This window comes from Ciconia boyciana, chromosome 9 (assembly GCF_034638445.1).
Source record: "Ciconia boyciana chromosome 9, ASM3463844v1, whole genome shotgun sequence".
NCBI classification, from domain to species: Eukaryota; Metazoa; Chordata; class Aves; order Ciconiiformes; family Ciconiidae; genus Ciconia; species Ciconia boyciana.
Genome location: NC_132942.1, coordinates 4,591,242 through 4,608,616, shown reverse-complemented (window position 1 = coordinate 4,608,616; position 17,375 = coordinate 4,591,242). Strand labels below are relative to the sequence as shown.

The 17,375-nt window shown below is 43.9% G+C and overlaps 1 long non-coding RNA gene across 1 annotated transcript; it reads right to left on the bottom strand.

Moving 5' to 3' along the window:
- Window positions 1–5,346: 5,346 nt before the first annotated feature.
- LOC140656721 (uncharacterized) lies at window positions 5,347–12,829 on the bottom strand. The gene is made up of 3 exons (XR_012044137.1): window positions 12,696–12,829; window positions 12,257–12,379; window positions 5,347–5,471 (listed from the first exon to the last, which is right to left on the bottom strand). It is a non-coding gene; the product is annotated as an uncharacterized lncRNA (long non-coding RNA).
- Window positions 12,830–17,375: the final 4,546 nt, after the last annotated feature.

Here is a 17,375-nt window from a genome sequence, read left to right as displayed (position 1 = left end):
GCACTTTTAAGCCAAATGAACTGGCAATTAAGGTAACTTCCCACCCATCGTGTTAGTCTTCGCATCAGACAACTGCAGCGAAGCAGGGAGCTTGACCCCCCAGCCCTGTGTGCAAGCACATCGCTGGGACTTATGGAAGTCCTTCCCCAGTCCCTATGGCAGGGTCCGTCTCAGACTTCCTCAATGGACAAAAATCAGATATGACCCAACCTGAAGTTTCTCTGACTCCCTGGGACAGGACAACTCACTTGTTTCATCTTTGCAAGCATCTTCTCTTAGTATCAATAATTCCTTAGTTTCCCTGTGAAGGTTTTTACGTTGTTTGGGAGGGGATTTTTACCATCGCCATGTAGCATACCCATTGTTGACCTTTGTCATGTCACTTTACCTGTGCATTTGTGTCCTCCTAGCAGTGGGTAGGCTTCCAGGAGAGGCGCCGAGCAAGTTCCTGGTGTTCATCAGGAGATATCCATCCAGCCCTTCAACGTGTCTATCTCTGAGGGGATGGGGAAAACAGTATTCATTGACTGCATCTGATCCAAGAGGAGACACAGCCCTGAGCTTGGGAAAGCAGATAGACTTGCTTCGCTGCAAGGCACCATGTGCTGCAGCTGCCAAAATCCCCCAGGGGAGATGACCCCTGGAGACTTACCTTCAAGCTTGGCATGGCCCAGACCAGGTTGGTGCTGGGAACAGGGCCAACCTGTCCCGGGCAGCAGGGGCTCGTCTGTTCCTTGCAGCCACCTCTGGGATGAACCCAGGAAATGAGCTGGGTTGCTTTGTGATTTGTCACTAAACCTGCACCGTGTTACCCCGGGTAGCCATCCTGGCCAAAACGCCTCCAAATAATACCCCTCAGAACAGTTTTTCCAGACAGTGTTTGCAATACGCCCACTCGTAAAACAGGTGATGCTGCTTTTGGTAGGACTGCTGCAAGCTCGCATTGTGCTCCAGCAAATCTGCTCAAAGGTAGAAAAATTTCTAACCTGTCTACTAATTTGTTGAAGGCAGACTTAAACAAATAACTCTTTTTTTTTTCTTTCTAAGTTTCTTTAAAATTACAAACTCCTTGTCTCCTGATTCAAGGTTAGTATTTCTCCTTGTTTAAGAGAAGAAGCCTGGATCTGAGACATCAGTCAGCCTTTTGCTGGCTGATGCATCCCTACAGACTGGGACAGGCTCACTTGCTAAATTCCTACTGCCACGTAATAGCAGATATTTTGTTTGTTGTTCCTGAATTACAGCTGAGTAACGACGCTACAGGAGAGCAAGGGTCTTTAGTAGAAGAATTATTTAAAAATATATGCAGGTTTGTCACAATGGGCTGTTCTCAAAATCAATATGATGGCATCAAGTTCCAAATTTCTATTAAAAATTAAACCTTTAAAACGAACCCCAATAACGTCCCATCCTTTTGCTGGGGAAACCCAACAGCCAGCCAATGCATCAATAATTGCACATTCAAAAGAAACAGCCGCCTTTTGTCACTCTCAAGCATCAACAGAGAAAAGTTTGTAGCCACTCTGCTACACGCCCCCAGAATAAGGAGGAGGATTTCCAAGGGCTGCTTGCCTTTCTCCCAGCCAGTCACCAGGTAACATTTCGGAGCCAGCAACTGTCAAGCTGAAACCTCTGCTTCTGACAAGCTGCTTGGTAAAGGTCAGCCACTTAGTAATGAAGCCATATACATCGATGGCACAAAGAGAATACAAATGACAGGCAGTTCTGGGAAATAGCAGTCCCTGCGCTGCACATGCCACAGTATCTGTCAGCAATGGCCCCTATGTTTAATTTGCCCCGTGCCCGCAGTGAAGAGAATCAGAATAAATCAGGGAGTCAGGATGGGAAGTCATCTGTCCATGTTTCTTCTGCTTGGGATCAGACCAAAACCATATTTGAGGCTTTCTAGGAAGAGGTTCAGACCGGAATTCACTCACTTCATGTGCCATATCAAACACCGAGCACGCAGCCTGACATGCTGCTAACACCACACTGACGCTGCACGGGCTGAGCTGCCACCTTGCCCTGGAAACAGGGACAGACATCCAGGGCTGTCCCCTTCCCTCTCCACGCTGGTGTCTCTGATGTCTGCTTTCAGTCACTTTTTGTCCATTGCTTATCAGGAAGAGAGCATCTCTTCATTTCTTATGAGCCAGAGGAAATCCGCTTAGAAGCAAATGCCGTGATGACACATTCCTGAAGATGCCACACACTGTCCCGCAGGGCTGGTGCCAGTGTCACCTTGCAGTGGGTACAGCTGTGATGGCTGGCCTTGGCTCTGACGGACCTGTGAAGATCCTAGCTGGATCAGGCATCGCTCCATGAATTATCTCTCTCCCAATAAACATATATATACACACATACACTAACACATACATACATATACATATATACATACACATATTATACAAAAATACAGATATATTGTATAAAATAAATGACAGTATGGGACCTGAGGATGTGTTACTGATTACCTGGAATAATGAAAGAAGGCAGCAATTTATTTTTTTCTACAGGAGAAGGATATTTAGCAAAATTACAATTTAAACATTATTTATAGGGTAACCTTGTCTCCAAAACCTCTTAGAGCGGAAATAAATTAGGGCTTATCCATCATGAGCAAATGCTGCTGTTCCAGTCTCCTCTGGCACAGTTTCATACCAGACTAGGCAATTTCCCAGGATTTCACCAAGCACCTGGAGCTGATCCGATCTCGGCTGCCTTCGGCCACGCTCGGCTGCGTGGTTAATGCACCCTGCCTGCACGAGCGCTCCAGATGAAGTCAGCACAACATTAAGGTAATCTGGAGCTGCCTGATTCAGATAATCAAAGTCAGATCCCCAGGGCTTGTCTCCACTGAGAAATCAGTGCAAAACATCCAGGATGTGAATCGTCAGTGCCACAAGCATTCGCATTAAGTCCTCCTGCTCCCCACTAAAATTAATTTCTCCCAGTTCAGCCTAACCCAGTTCCCAAACTGAACTGAGCTCAGTGACACGAAGGTAATTTCAGAGAGGAGTGAAGGTGTTGTGGTGGAAATTAGTGCCAAAAAGCTGCAACTCAGCACTATCGTCTCTGCCTGCTCTTTCAGACATTCCAGATGGGTCTTTGGACATATTTCCATTTGAAGGTAGGAGAGTCATCTTCCCTCACTTCCTACCCACTATCTTATTTTAAGTAATGAATCACATGTTTTACTTTTTCCTCTTTTTCCCTTATGAAGCTGAAAATGCAGATCAAGCTTTTCTAGCCCTTTGAAGCTCCAGACTTCTGCAACACCAGCAGCAAATAACCTCTGCTGCTATCAAACATTATTTTATCATTGCTAAGTGTCATTTTTCATAGAAGAATGACACTTTTCTGATTTCTTAAAATATTCCCCATAGTGATAGACCTTGGTTTTTCCCTAATTAGCAAACTCACTTCTGATATTCATAAATAAGGGAAATATTCCACTCTGAAACTTCAGGATTAACTGCAGGTCACATCTAGGATGTCTGTGAACCTCCTGAACCATGGAGGAGGTGAGAAGACCATACATTGTGTTGGGTCTCTTTTTTTGTCAGAGAAAGGTGATTTTATATACTTTTATACAGGAGACCTTGGAAATTATTTCTGTGTGAAAAATGACAGGGAAAAGCAAAGCAGCAAACAAAACAGCCCCAGAGCTGATAGCAAGTCACCAGTGCAGCATGCATGATGTCCTTCAGCTGACAGCAGTTTCATTAGCAGCTGGGCATGTTACATTTGCTCCAAGGTGCCTAAAACACGCCAGACTGACAGCTCTTCGGTTGCTTTATTGGGCCTGTTAGTGATAGTAGCAGAGAATCAATTAGCAGTCAGAATATTTAAGTTGTGTGTAACTGTGTGGACAAACACCCCAAAGCGACTCTCGGCTCACTGCAGAGGCTCGACCAGCGTTTCGTCACCCCAAGGCTGCAGGCGTTTTAAGCGAGGAGTCAGAGACAATGATAAACAAGGACAATTTGGGCAAATTGTGTGAGGATTTGCTCCATCATGCGGATGGAGCCATTAAATCTGGTCTGTGCCGCAGAGGAGGGATTTGCTGTGGGGCACCTCGATCCTCACCCAGCTGCCAAGAGCCACGTTACCCCCAAAATCTCACATTTTTTAAAGTTCTTCCCTGGTGTGAAAAACCTTTCTGGACTTGGAGGGAGAGAGTTTTCTGGGTCAATCCTGTCAGTCAAGTGCCTTTTACAGGCAGCAAATTAATTTCCAACCTAAAAGCAGAAAAATATGAAAACTCAAGAGGAAACAGAAGGTAGGAAATCTAGGAAAATAATTGCCCACTTGGCCAGAGTGAAAGCAGCAGGTTGCTTTGCAAGCTTATTCAGACCGTATGCAAGTATCCAAGACATTTCTCTTGTAACTGGTAAAATAATCAATACCTACCCACTTGTGAAGTTTAGTGAAAATAATGAACTAGCGAATATTTATAGCAAAAGCCATGGCACATTAGGTATTCCAAAGGACTTATGTAAGCGCCACTTTCTTTAATACAGCTTTAGAGGAAACTCTTTAAGAAGCTTTATCAGCATAAAACATATTTTGAAATTCATGAAAATTAATAATTGGCATAGCAAAGTCAAAGCCATCTAAGTGGAATGACTTAACCCTGCTGGACAGTATTTTTCACTAACTATAATGGTTAATCTGCCAGTTGAGAGAGGAAAATTCTCTTCTATTGTCAAATGCAATGAAACAAAGGAAGAAACTTCTCCAACTGATGAGGACTTAATGCAAATAAATGGAATATGGCAAGTTCTATAGAATAAGGCCCATTCTTCAAAACAAAACAAATTAACCCTGACTAAGCTGAGGAAACTGTGTCAGAGCAATTTCCTTGTGACTGAACTAAGTGCTGGGTTTTAGTCTGGCCTCAGCCTCTATCTCCTGAGTGGGTATTTTCTTTGGACCAGGCCCTATAGGGCTGGCATGAATTTCCCATCGAAGTCCTTTACTCTGAAATATTTGCACTCTTTTCACACCCATTCAGTGGTTGACTCCAAAATATAGTTTAGTGTACAAATGGCAGAGCCTAAGGCTTGGGTTTTACTCCAGGAGGCTGTAGCAGGGAGTCCCTGCAGGGGCCAGGGCAGCATAGTCCTGCACTGCTACGCATTCCTGAATTTGCTCAATTAAATGTATGAATTAAACATACATTTATGTATGGAGAAGTGTGACAAGGCTTTGTGCTGTTTAATTTATACCCTGAAATTTGTTGAGCTTCATACCTTACCCTGCCATTCTTGCAAAGTGTGGTCAAACCCCACTTACCACAGTAGATGAATTTAGAAGAAACTTCTTCTCTCTTGGGTCTCAGGATAATTTTGTTCTTTACAGAGTTGCTTAGGGTAGTTAAGGGCACCTCAGGCTTGGGATGAATCCTTCTGTAGCTACAAGCCAGCTCCTGGTAGCACTCATTCCTTCACGGAGAATTCACTTTCCTGCTATCATCAGATACATCCCTATTAACAACTAGCAAATGATGCTCCCTGCCAGCCAAACCAAACAATTTTTGCTTGAAACCAACTACGTGTCTTCAAGCTTCCTCCTACCAAGGGCTGCAAACAAAGGTCTCTCATTTATCCTAAATTCAGTTAACCTCTCTGTGGCTAGGTTCTTGTACATTCTCTATTCCTTGCTGAAATTAGTTGCTGAGACCAGGGGCATTGGCTGTTTACCCTGTTACATTAAATGGGTCCTTCTTGGTTCCCTATTTAGAGGAATCTGCAAGTGCCACCAGCGGATACCCCTGGGCTGGGCTGGGCTGACCGCAGCCTCCTCCCTGTCATCGCTTCTTGCTGACTTCTGCTCCTCCCTTAATCTCAAGCTGCCGTTGTGTTATACAGACTTCCCAGAGCTGTTTAAAAAGAGATCATTTCGAATCACAAGACTTTACCTGAATCCTTCTCTTTTCTGGCATTTATCACCTACTGAATTTTTGGGTTCTGCATCAAAGAAGCCACCATGTCAAAGCAAAAGCAGTTGCCAAGGCTTGTCGAGTTTGAAATGAAAGCCACAAATACCACCAAACCATGTAGGATTTGAGTTAGAACGGGTGAAGATTTGTAGCCTACTAAAATCTAAGATCAAATGAAATCTCCAGCCTCTCTAAAATGAATCATTCCCCCTCAACAGATTGAAACCACTATACTTCCCAAGGGTCTTTTTGTAATCTACTCAGCCAACAGTCATTTCTACTTTATATATATAATTTGCTTTTGTTACAAAACTGTGAACTCTGAGAAACATGCTGTCCACCTGTCACTATCTTCCACAGCCTCCAACACAGAACTGACAATGCAATTTTTCATAGAAATACTCCTTACTCTCCATCATGAATTCCTTGGGGCAAGGAATGATTTCTTTCTCTTTTTGTGGGTTGTGCCTGACACAGCAGGGGCCAGATTTGCATTAAGAAGCATATAATAGGATCTACAGCATAATGCAGTATAATGAGTGATAACAAGCAGAGTGGTATATGGTGTCATTCAGTGCATACTATCCCTGTGGTTCCCTACCATCAGCTTTTTATTGAACAGGCTTGGCCTCACAGTTTCTTACTGATCTAAAAGTTTGTCTCTATCATTATGCCTGTCTGGGTGTCTATTTAATGCTTTTCTGCTGCAGCTCCTCTTTTCCTATCCCTCTTTCTCAGCCTGCTCCAGGGAGTGGGGGACTACATTCCTGTTTATCCCTTTTTTTTCTTTTTTTCTTTTTTTTAATATATATTTCCTTTACTGCTTCACGTCCCAACTTTGTAAGCAGCATGGACAGTCAAGCACTTCTGAAGGCTAACTCATGATATGCAACAGCAGAGAGGCAGATTGGCCCCCAAACCAAAGATGATCCTCTGTCCTGGTTTTGGCTGGGATAGAGTTAATTTTCTTCCTAGTAGCTGGTATAGTGCTGTGTTTTGGATTCAGTATGAGAATGATGTGATCACACACTGATGTTTTAGTTGTTGCTAAGTAATGTTTACACTAATCAAGGACTTCTCAGCTTCCCCTGCTCTGCCGGATGCACAAGAAGCTGGGAGGGGGCACAGCTGGGACAGCTGACCCACACTGGCCCAAGGGCTATTCCATACCATATGGCGTCATGCGTGGTATAGAAACTGGGGGGAGTTGGACGGGGGTAGCAATCACTGCTCAGGGACTGGCCAGGCATCGGTCAGCGGGTGGTGAGTGGTTGCATCACTTGGGTTTTTTTTCCCCCTGGGTTTTGTTCCTCTCTCTCTTTTTTGTTGTTTTCCTTTTCATTACAATTTATTATTATTATTTCTATTATTTGATATCCTCTTTTTCCCAATTATTAAACTGTTCTTACCTCAACCCACGAGTTTTCTTACTTTTGCTCTTCCAATTCTCTCCTGCATCCCACTGGGGGGGAGAGAGAGCGAGTGGCTGGGTGGTGCTTAGCTGCCGACTGAAGCTAAACCACGACATCCTCGCAAAACCCGTTCTGCTTCCTCCACTGCTGAAGAAACTAAAACCAAACGCTCTTCAGAGCACATCACTGCCAACTCTTCCTCAACTCTCATTAGCATCTACTCAGGCTCCATTTGCAATACTCATCCAGACCGAAACACACAAAATGAGAAGGCAGCTTTGCTCTGACCTGCACCCTCCGGCTAACGCCTTTGACACAGACCTGCCTCCCATCAGAACTGACAGCAAAGGGGCTGAAGACCTTCACATCCTGAGATTGTCGTCTCAGGTTTTAGCTCGCATCGCTCTCAGTCCTCTTCCCATCTGCACCACCTCCTGCTATACTTCTATCTTCAGTCCACACATTTCAAAACACGCAGCAGGAGCTAATAGAAGGCTGCTTGCTTATATTTCTATTAATCATCTTCCCCTCATCCCATCTGCCACCTCTCTTCATCAGCCTGGCCCACCCAGCTCCCAGATTTATAGCACTCACAATGCAGAAGAGTTAATCGAATCCAATCTCTCAGCAAAATCTCTAGCATCTGCTGTTCCATATTTGGTTCCCAGCAAGGGCTGCTCAGTCCCAGCCTCATCTCCCTTGTTTGTACCACAGTTCCCATTAGACCAAATGAAGAGCATAATTAATTAATTGGTATCCGAACTTGAGAATTCCACATGCATCATTAGAAATAATCAAAATAGCTATGCTGTATGTGTAAATATCTTTTGACTATGTCTTCTCATTTACTATTTGCACGGTAGCAGTAGCTAGAAGCCCCAGCTCGCCCCAGGACCTCATCTCTAAGGTCAGAAGTAGGTGAGAGCTGCAGGCAAATAAATGGAGGGAAGAGAGAGCAAAACTTCTTCATGGTCTATACTATGTGTTCACTTAAATAACACTCATATGAGTGTGGTTTTCTAACAGAAGCTATTAAAATAAAATAAAAAAAATCAGAAGCAGTATGTTCAGCTCTACCTGGCTTACCTGTTTTTTTAAACAGAATTTCTCAACAGTTAGTAGATTTCAAAGAAGAGATTTTTAAAATCATAACCACAGTGTTTGATTTTTCACAGATACTGGGGCCAAGGTGTTTTCTGGCACAATAACAACCAGTGCTGGCGGCCAGGGCAGGTGAAGGCAGGGCTGGGGACAGGCAGCTCTGAGGACTGTCAGATGCAGAGGGCAAAGTCCCAACAGCCCAAACCTGCCCTTTTATACCAGACCCAGTTGTGTTTCCTGAGTTTCTTCCACACATGCCCCCTTGGGGAATACCTTGTCCTGCGTGGCGCCTGTTTGCATTTATCATTCCAGGATTTCAGCAGATAGCGGTGCACGGCACATCTCTCAAGGAGACGTGTTAGCCCTTTTTGTACCAACATCGTTGGTCTGCCAACATCAGCTCAGGGAAATGGTGGGCCTGGGGACACTAATGGAAAACCTATTATCCACCAGCCCAATCCCACTTCTGCTTTCTTTTGGAGGATGGTACCTCAGGCATTCCCTTAATGTTTCCTTCATGTCAAATTAATAATTCTGACATGAATTATTTTTTCTGGAGCCCAGCTGCTTTAGCTCTACCCCTCATTTCTTTTCCTCGCAGCGCAAATCATTTAGATGCATGCATAGCTCTGAAACAAAGCAGCCACTTCTTCCTGCACGGCTAAGCCTGGTGCCTTCTGCTGAAGATAATTCATGCGCCTACTGTTCTCAGCAGTGGGGGTGTAAAGGGAGAGAGTTGGGGTATGTTTAATAAAAATATATCTTATACTGTTTACTGACCGAAGAGTTGTTTGACAGATGCTCCATCCTTAGCTATGTTTAAATTATTCCCTAAGCAAACAATACAAACTGCACATTTCATCTTACCCAATACAAAAATAAACAGAATATGCAAAATATATGGTCCTGGTATAAGATCCCATACAAAGAATATTGATTTCTCTTTTGCTTAAATATTTTCTGCACAATGTTTGCTCACTAATTTATTCTTCCACTGGCTACAACAAATTAAATGTCAAAATCTGTTTATCTTATGAATTTTCAAGACTAATAGTGAGTGTCCTCTTTCAGCTTAAATAATATTGTTGGTGAGATACCTCTTGATGGATTGTATAAATAAAGCCAGATACAGAGATTAAAAAAAAACAAACAAGAGCTGGGGTTTTTTTCCCATTTTTCTTAGTTTACCAAAGAGGCATGTGAATACTGCGATCAGCTCTGTCTTCCCTAAAACATCTGAGGTGTTTGTGTCCTTTATAGAGGAAAGAAAAATCACTACCTGAAATGGTTATGGAAGAGCTGCTTTGCTGCGTTCAGGTCCTTCCTACCGCATCCCCTCCGCGCAGCCAAGAGGCAGGAGGGGATGGGGCGAGGCTGGAAGATGGGGGGGTCCCAAGCGCCCGCCGCCCCCCCGCAGCCCAAGCACGACCCGAGCTCCCGCAGCGCTGGGTGAGTCTGCAAGTGGCCCCTGTGAAACCAGACAGGCTGGATGGAGCCACCGAGGCCAGCCCAAACCTCAGAGCCCCCTCACTTCCAGCCGGGGCCACCCCTCGACCAACTCCGATCATCCTTGGACAAGCCAAAACGTGCAATCTGGCCATCGGCCCAGCCCTGCAGGTCATTCCTGTACAGCAATGCAGATGCTGCTGTAAAGACTGATAAAAATCACTTTTCACCTTGACCTTTGAAATCTGGAGTTATGTCAAACATACCAGACACCAGATTAGGGAGCAGGAGTGAATGTATCCAAGGAAGGATCTGACCCATCGCCCACCATGGCCCTTCATCCCATATCAACCCAAGCTGGCCTCTCCAGGGCTGCCACAGAGTCTGGAATAAGATCCTAGCTAACAGTCTTCATATGCACTTAGTATAAAAGTTTCCCACTAATTAAATCATATGCTCACAAGTTGTAAATGGACTAAGCCTGGCAAAGGCCTTTCACATCTCTATAGCCACCTTACGTTAATTTACAAACAAATTATACCAATTTATTTCTCACGAGACTTAAAAGGCAGAGGGAAGAAGAGTCAATTTAGAAACATCCTGGCACCGCTGCCAGGAGCTTCCTATCATTTTCACTGCAAAAGCAGAAGTTGGGCTGTTCTCTTGCTTTCTTGAAGCTCAAAAACAAAGCAGCATTTAATGTAACTCTCCAAAGCCCAAAAGCCACCATCCCCCTGCTGCCAGCAGTTCCTGCTGATTGCCATGTGCTTGGAGCTCACCCAGGACAAAAACATGAATTTTTGTATTGAGACTTTTGTAACCAGGGCAGGGACAAGTTCCTGCCTTGCTTTCACTCCTGGCAGACTTAAAATCGTCAGTAGCAAGGAGCAGAGGGGCAGACGGGAGCCCATTTCCTAGTCTGTACGTAATTCATGTGCTACACCAAGGCTTCAGCTGGGGAAGTTTGGATATTGACTTTTTGGATCTGTCTCACCATGTCACTTCCCACCAAATATATTTAAAGAGAAGCCGAACAAAAGAATAAAACATCAGGGAGCTAATGGGTCTGATTCATAGTGGTGTTTCTCCAGATTTAGGTAATTCCTCTCAAAACTCCGCTTCAGAAATGCAGAAAAACTGAATGCAGAGACCAGCAGTAGGAGCAGAGCAATTTCTGTGACTAGTGATGCAGGAACAGTGACGCAGCCCTTGAGGGAAAGGAATGATGCAGGTGGAAAGGGAAGAAAGGAGATGGCCTCAATTTATCAATTACTAACTCAATGAACAGATTAGCAAAATGAGGAGGGCCCGGGGGTAAATGAACACTGCTTGGGTTGCTGCTTAGCTCTGCTGTTCCCGCTGGAGGAGCCAAGCTGCAGGCGCTGCCGGGCTTTCAGCAAGGAGCACAGGTGGGTATGTGGGATGAGATGGCCGAAGAGGAGAAGAGATGCCCTCGAGGAGGGATCAAAAGTGCAGCTCCTCAGATAACTGGGATGTTTCTCTGGCTCTTGGTGTACACAAAGCATTGTGGTGAGGGCGGACCAGTGATAGAGACCACAGTATATGGGCCTTTATGTTTAACAAGCTTTCCCCATGGCCTCAAGTTGTGCCAGGGGAGGTTTAGACTGGATATTAGGAAATTTTACTTCACTGAAAGGGTTGTCCAGCATTGGAACAGGCTGCCCAGGGAAGTGGCTGAGTCCCCATCCCTGGAGGTATTTAAAAGGCGTTTGGATGAGGTGCTCAGGGACATGGTGTAGTGGTGGTCTTGGTAGCGTTAGGTTTATGGTTGGACTCGATGATCTTAAGGGTCTTTTCCAACCTATGCGATTCTGTGATTCTGTGTGTGATTCTGCCTGAAGATAAAAATGCATCTTTGAACAGTAAAGGGGCAGGAGGGATGCCACCTTCCCAAGGAAGAAAAGCACAACACAAAGCAACTTTCTTATCGCATCAAGAGAAGCAGATAATTATCATACTCAAGGATGCTACCGTACCTATGGGTATTTCCAAAGGAGCTGAAGAAATATGGCCTAATTTCTCTCCATAGCCAGGGGATTACTTGTCCTGACTTTGCAGCAGGGATGAAACAGCTGTGCACAGAGGTATTTTTTCCTGTTTGTCCAAGTGTCCTTGACAAATCACATCTCTGCCGCACCTGGAGGGCTGCACACTGACACCTCCAGGTACAACCTGCCCAAGCGGCCACTGTCCAAATGAACCATAGGCCGGGGGGGTTAGAGACGGTAACAAAGCAGGCAGGATCTAGGCTAGCATCTCATGAGCCTTATGATAAATATTTCTAAAAAGGGTTAGACAGAGGCTCTGTTCAACAACACCTCATATAGTTTACCTGAAGCAGGAGCTGGCAGGGGACAGGATTGATGGGAGATCCTGGAGGGTTCCTGTCTGATACTGGTCAGGGAGAGCTCACATGGACTCTTTTCCCCCACGTGTCTGCTGGCACAATATTTGGCTGTAAAAACACCAAACCAAAGCAAAAAAATCGAGAGTGTGTTACCTGAACTGCCTCCTCAGGAGTGTCTCTGATAAGAGCTTTGCAGCAAGGAAGCCCTGAGTTTCTTAAGAAGTTTAAGGAATTTAGCAAGGAATATATAAGGAATTTAGCAAGAATATCTGGTAAATAGAAAACAGTAACCTGCTTGGAGTTAAGTACATTAACCACAATCCAAATAACACTGAAATTAAGGTAAGAAAACCACAACAGCTCCCACGTGACCTCTGGGAGCTGCATGCATAAAATGGTTCCTTCATTTAAGTAAGAGTTTTACCAAAGTTTGTTTCTTATTCAGCAGCAATGTTAAGAGGGAGGGAGCATCTCTTGCAGGTTGTTCTCACTAAGAAAATTCCAGACTCAACAGAAAATACCTGTAACTGAGAGAAAGAGGATTTACTTCAGTTTTCTTTTCAGCCATGTACATTGCTGAGTCTCATCCCGGTGAATTATGATAGCTCACTCAGTCCAGGACCGCTTTACAGTCTTCTGGAATTAGCTCCATTAACAAGTCATGGAAATATTCCATTCAGGCGAAGGATTAGGAAAAGATACACACTCTTGGCGTGAAAATTAGCAGCACATCCAAACGAATTTATGAGCTCCCCTCCCTCTGCCCTGACACCAAAGGCTGCAGCCAGCAGCGGGCTCAGCCCGGCTGTCCCAGCTGGAGTAAAGGCTGTTTCATGTTTTATGAGTGCTGAAGGAGACACCCGCTCTGTCTGTCATCTGCTGGGAGTCAGACCAGCTGTAGGGGAGACCTGAAGGCACGCGTAGGGGCTGGGATACCGCCGGAGAGGCAGGTACAGCCCTCGGGAAGGAGCTGGGCAGACCTGGGGTCCAACCTCCTCCATCGGAGCGACCAGTTCTGCCGTGCCTGCCCCTGACACCAGGCACAGTTAATGGTCTAAGAAAATAGCGTGCGTTCGCAGTAATGGTCTATTAAACCTCTCAGCTGCTGCAAGGGGAGACACAAATACTGGTCAATGCACTTTCCTGTTCGTGTGAGTTGGTCACATCACGAGGAATTGCCGTGACTCTGCTTTCCACTGATCTACAGCAGCTACGTGATTTCAACCGCCAAACGCTGCGTGGGAGCTAGGAGAGTTTATTATCGCGGAAAGATGATCCTTGAGGTCTCTTCCAACCTGGTATTCTACGATTCTGTGATTGATTCTATGAAACAAGCATATACAGGTCTGGTTCATGAGCTGGATAATGCTTTCAAAATACACTGAGTAGAAATATAGATTAGGAGGAGAAATACATTGTAAAATGCCTCTTTGAACATTACTGTCAATGAACCCAGTAGTACAAATACTTTTATGGTATGTTTGCTTGTGAAAAAGACTGTGACAGTCATTATTCTGTGAATACTGGTATATTTTCCTCTGCAAGATGGTACTGCACAGAGGTATCAATACAGCCCCAAAGTAACCCAGATTATCCTGAATATAAAAATGTACAATTGTGCACTGCCTGCAAAGGAAATAAGGCTAACTTGGTCTTGCATAACTATAGCCTCATTACCATCATGACTCACTTATTATTTTTACTGCATAGCTTTTTCCAGTGTCAGACCCACGGTTATCTCTAAATAAGAGGTTTAGATTCCCCTTCTTGTAAATCAAACTCAGAACAAAGAAAATTTTGCAAAATACATTTTGCTGACCTTTTGCTGTTGCCTTCGTGTTAGCCTGTCCCAGCCAAATCCCTGCGCGTCCTCTTGGACAAACAGTTAAACTCCTTCCACCAAAATTACACGCTGATTTTGCAGACCCCTTGTTTTTCACTCTTCCACTAGAGAGTAGAAACAACAGCATAAGGCTTATCTAAACTGTGACCCCAAAACATGAGAAACTTGCAACCTCTGCATAGAAAGTCTACGAACTGAAAAAGGGCTCAGTTACTTGGCTAACAGAAATATTTACCCAGCTCTAAGGAAAATACTCAGCCACAGATTTTTATCTAACAACTTCTCTGGTGACAGTTTAATATGGAATTTGGACTCAAAAGGGTAAGTGAGCTTCAACAAGCTTTTCCTACAAAGAACACTGAAAATTGCACTTTCTTCTGGCCGATGGATACTTTCATTGTTTATGGTACAATATTCTTTTAGTATATAGGAGATTACTCATATTTTATGCATTTACAGACTTAGGTCCAAACACATACACAGGTATTGTGTGTACCGCTGAGATGTTGCAAAGAAAAAAAGGCTGAGATTTTCTCATCTTGGGAGAGGTTTTAACCAGCTCCCAAATGTCACATGGCAGTTAAAATGGAACTATACTCATGTTTTTATTCAAATAACTACTCTAAAATTACAAAAGATAAGTACCACCTTTCAGCATGAATAAACTTGAATACGTACTAAAAATAATTCTGCATTAACTCCTGAAGTTACTGCCTTCTGGAAGGTGTAAATGGATAGAGTTTGCTATTAGATGCTTTACATAACCGTATGTCAAAAAATTCAATAGAATGAAAATTGCATATCCGAAAAGTGAATCTGCAGCATTTTGAGAGGTAGTTTTATAAATTATTTTTTAAAAACAACAACTAAGTCTTTTATCTAAGCCCAAGATCTTTGACACAATTCACTTTTTCACTCTGAGTAGATGGCATCGAAATTTCAGGGGATGGACAAAGAGGTCTGAAACACAGTTGAGGGAGTAGGGTACGATTCTCTCACCCTTACTTACAACAGTTTGTACTTAAGAGTGTGAGTAGCCCTGGTGAAATCAATGAACTCAACTGCAGAGTAAGGAACAACTCGAAATGAGGAAGGCAAGCAGCGTCTGACCCACTATTGATAAATGAACTCCAGTGTAGATTGTGCTTTGAGCTATAAGCCAGTGCCCTCCCCTTCTTTTCTGCGTATCACACCAGATATTTTAACCCAGCCACCTAGGTGTTGGATGAACTATTTTCTTGAGCATCTCCGGGTCAAGATGGCCCTGGATGGTGCTAGGAAGATGTTCCTCATCTACCCCACACCGTCCCCCTCTTGCACTCTCTCTCACCCCTCCCCAGACCCTGGGAAGCGCAGGGCAGTGGGACCAAGAGGGATCTGGTTGTCTTCCCTCCATCACAGTGCCGCAGTTACCTCCTGGTTGAGGAGCCCCGTATTATTCCTTGGTGAGAACAGCACAGGACATCACCATTTGGCTCCACTGCCATGAAAGATGCTGAGGCTCCTGCAAGCTCAGAGAGGAGTTAGTTATTACATGTCACTTATTTCTTATAAATAAAGTTCTCTCGATACAATGTGTGGCAGTGGGTGGAAGTACACCGCAGTGAGAGGAAAAACGCAGCAACGCTTCGGCAATTGTTCGGGGGTTTCTTGAGGAAGGGCAGTGCTGGGTTGTGTTTCTCATAACTTGGAGGACAACTTTCATCCTTGAATCAGGCATTACCTTCAGAAAGTACAGGTGCTGAGATTCACCAGGAGAATATTTGAAACTGTGAATAATAAAATACTTATTAACCCAAGTACAGCAGATTACAGCCTTTTATTCCTAGAAGGTACAGTGCAGACAGCTTCTTTCTATATGCAAGGATGAGTTCTGTAAATCCAAGCAAAGCCATATCATAAGCAGGCAAAGCATAATACAAAATGAATTCCTAAGTACTAAGTAAAGAGTTTGAGAATTATTGCAAAGGGTAACTTCTGATCACTTAAAACATGGAAGGCTATACCTCACTGTAACAGAATACTCCAGGACTGAACATTTGGGCTGTATTGTTAAACACATGGTCTATAAATACCTTGACTTTCACCCTGCCACTTCTGTACATATCTTCTTTAATTACAAAGATCCACGTTTTTAAAAATAATGGTATATATTATTATACAATAGTTCTACTTCCCAACAACATAGTGGCATCCAAATTTCAACCTGATAAATGTGCAATAAGACTCTTTAATGTAACTCAAAGTTCCAATTTCAGGGAACATATTACACACTGGACCAGCTCCCAGAGGGAGTCTGTAAATTAATTCGAGGTCCTTAAATCATTATGCATGCAAGGTGGTTTTCCAATGCATTACTAAGTTCAACAACATTAAGTACTTTGGAGGAAAAACAATTCCCTGTAGAAATCACAGGAGTGGATAGTCTTTCCACCAACTTCAGCCATTTCCCCTAGCACCAAGGCAGGCGCCAAGACTCCCTATATAACCAGGGAAGAGGTTCCTCACAGCTCTGCTGAGGAGCCCAGTTGAGGAGCCCAGTTTCCTTGTGGATGAGAATGCTGTGATCGGTATCTTTGGTTGAGTTGCAAATGTACAACCTGATGGACAAACTCAAGTCTTTATGTGCGACTGCTGTGACGCTTAACTAAGGCAAGAATTTGAATATGTGTTTGGAGGCTGCAGAGCAGATTTTCAAGACAGGTCAGCACCATCAGGTTCTTTAAAAATGAAATTCTGACCAAAATTGTGACAGTGGAAACAGCTACATGTCGGGTCTTCTGCAGACTTGTCCCATCTCATTTGCTGTATTGTAGTGTCAACTCAACATCCATTGTTGGTAGGACAGAATGTCCTAATTTTCCTTACTAAGAGATCTGTTGTGTATGTAACTTTACAGCTCTCCTTGCTGTAAGTTTGCTCTACTCTGATGACTTCACCCATCTGGAAGTATAAGTGCCTGCCTCATTTGGACATAAAATACCACACATTGAGAGTGGGAGGATTTTTGGAAGTCCACAGCTTACCCTTCTGTCTTCTGACATGCATCAGAAATTTTCCCCTGACTCCAATGGGAGCAGAGTTAGACCAAGCACAGGCTTCCTTTTACAGCCAGTCCCTGCAGTCACACATTTACAAAACATTCTTAGCTGTGGATATTTATGCTGCAAACATATCTTCTTTTATCAATAAACACCTTTCAAAGCCAAGCCTTTGCTATGTAACAAACTTGAATTCAACGAGCTGATTTTTGGCATTTGT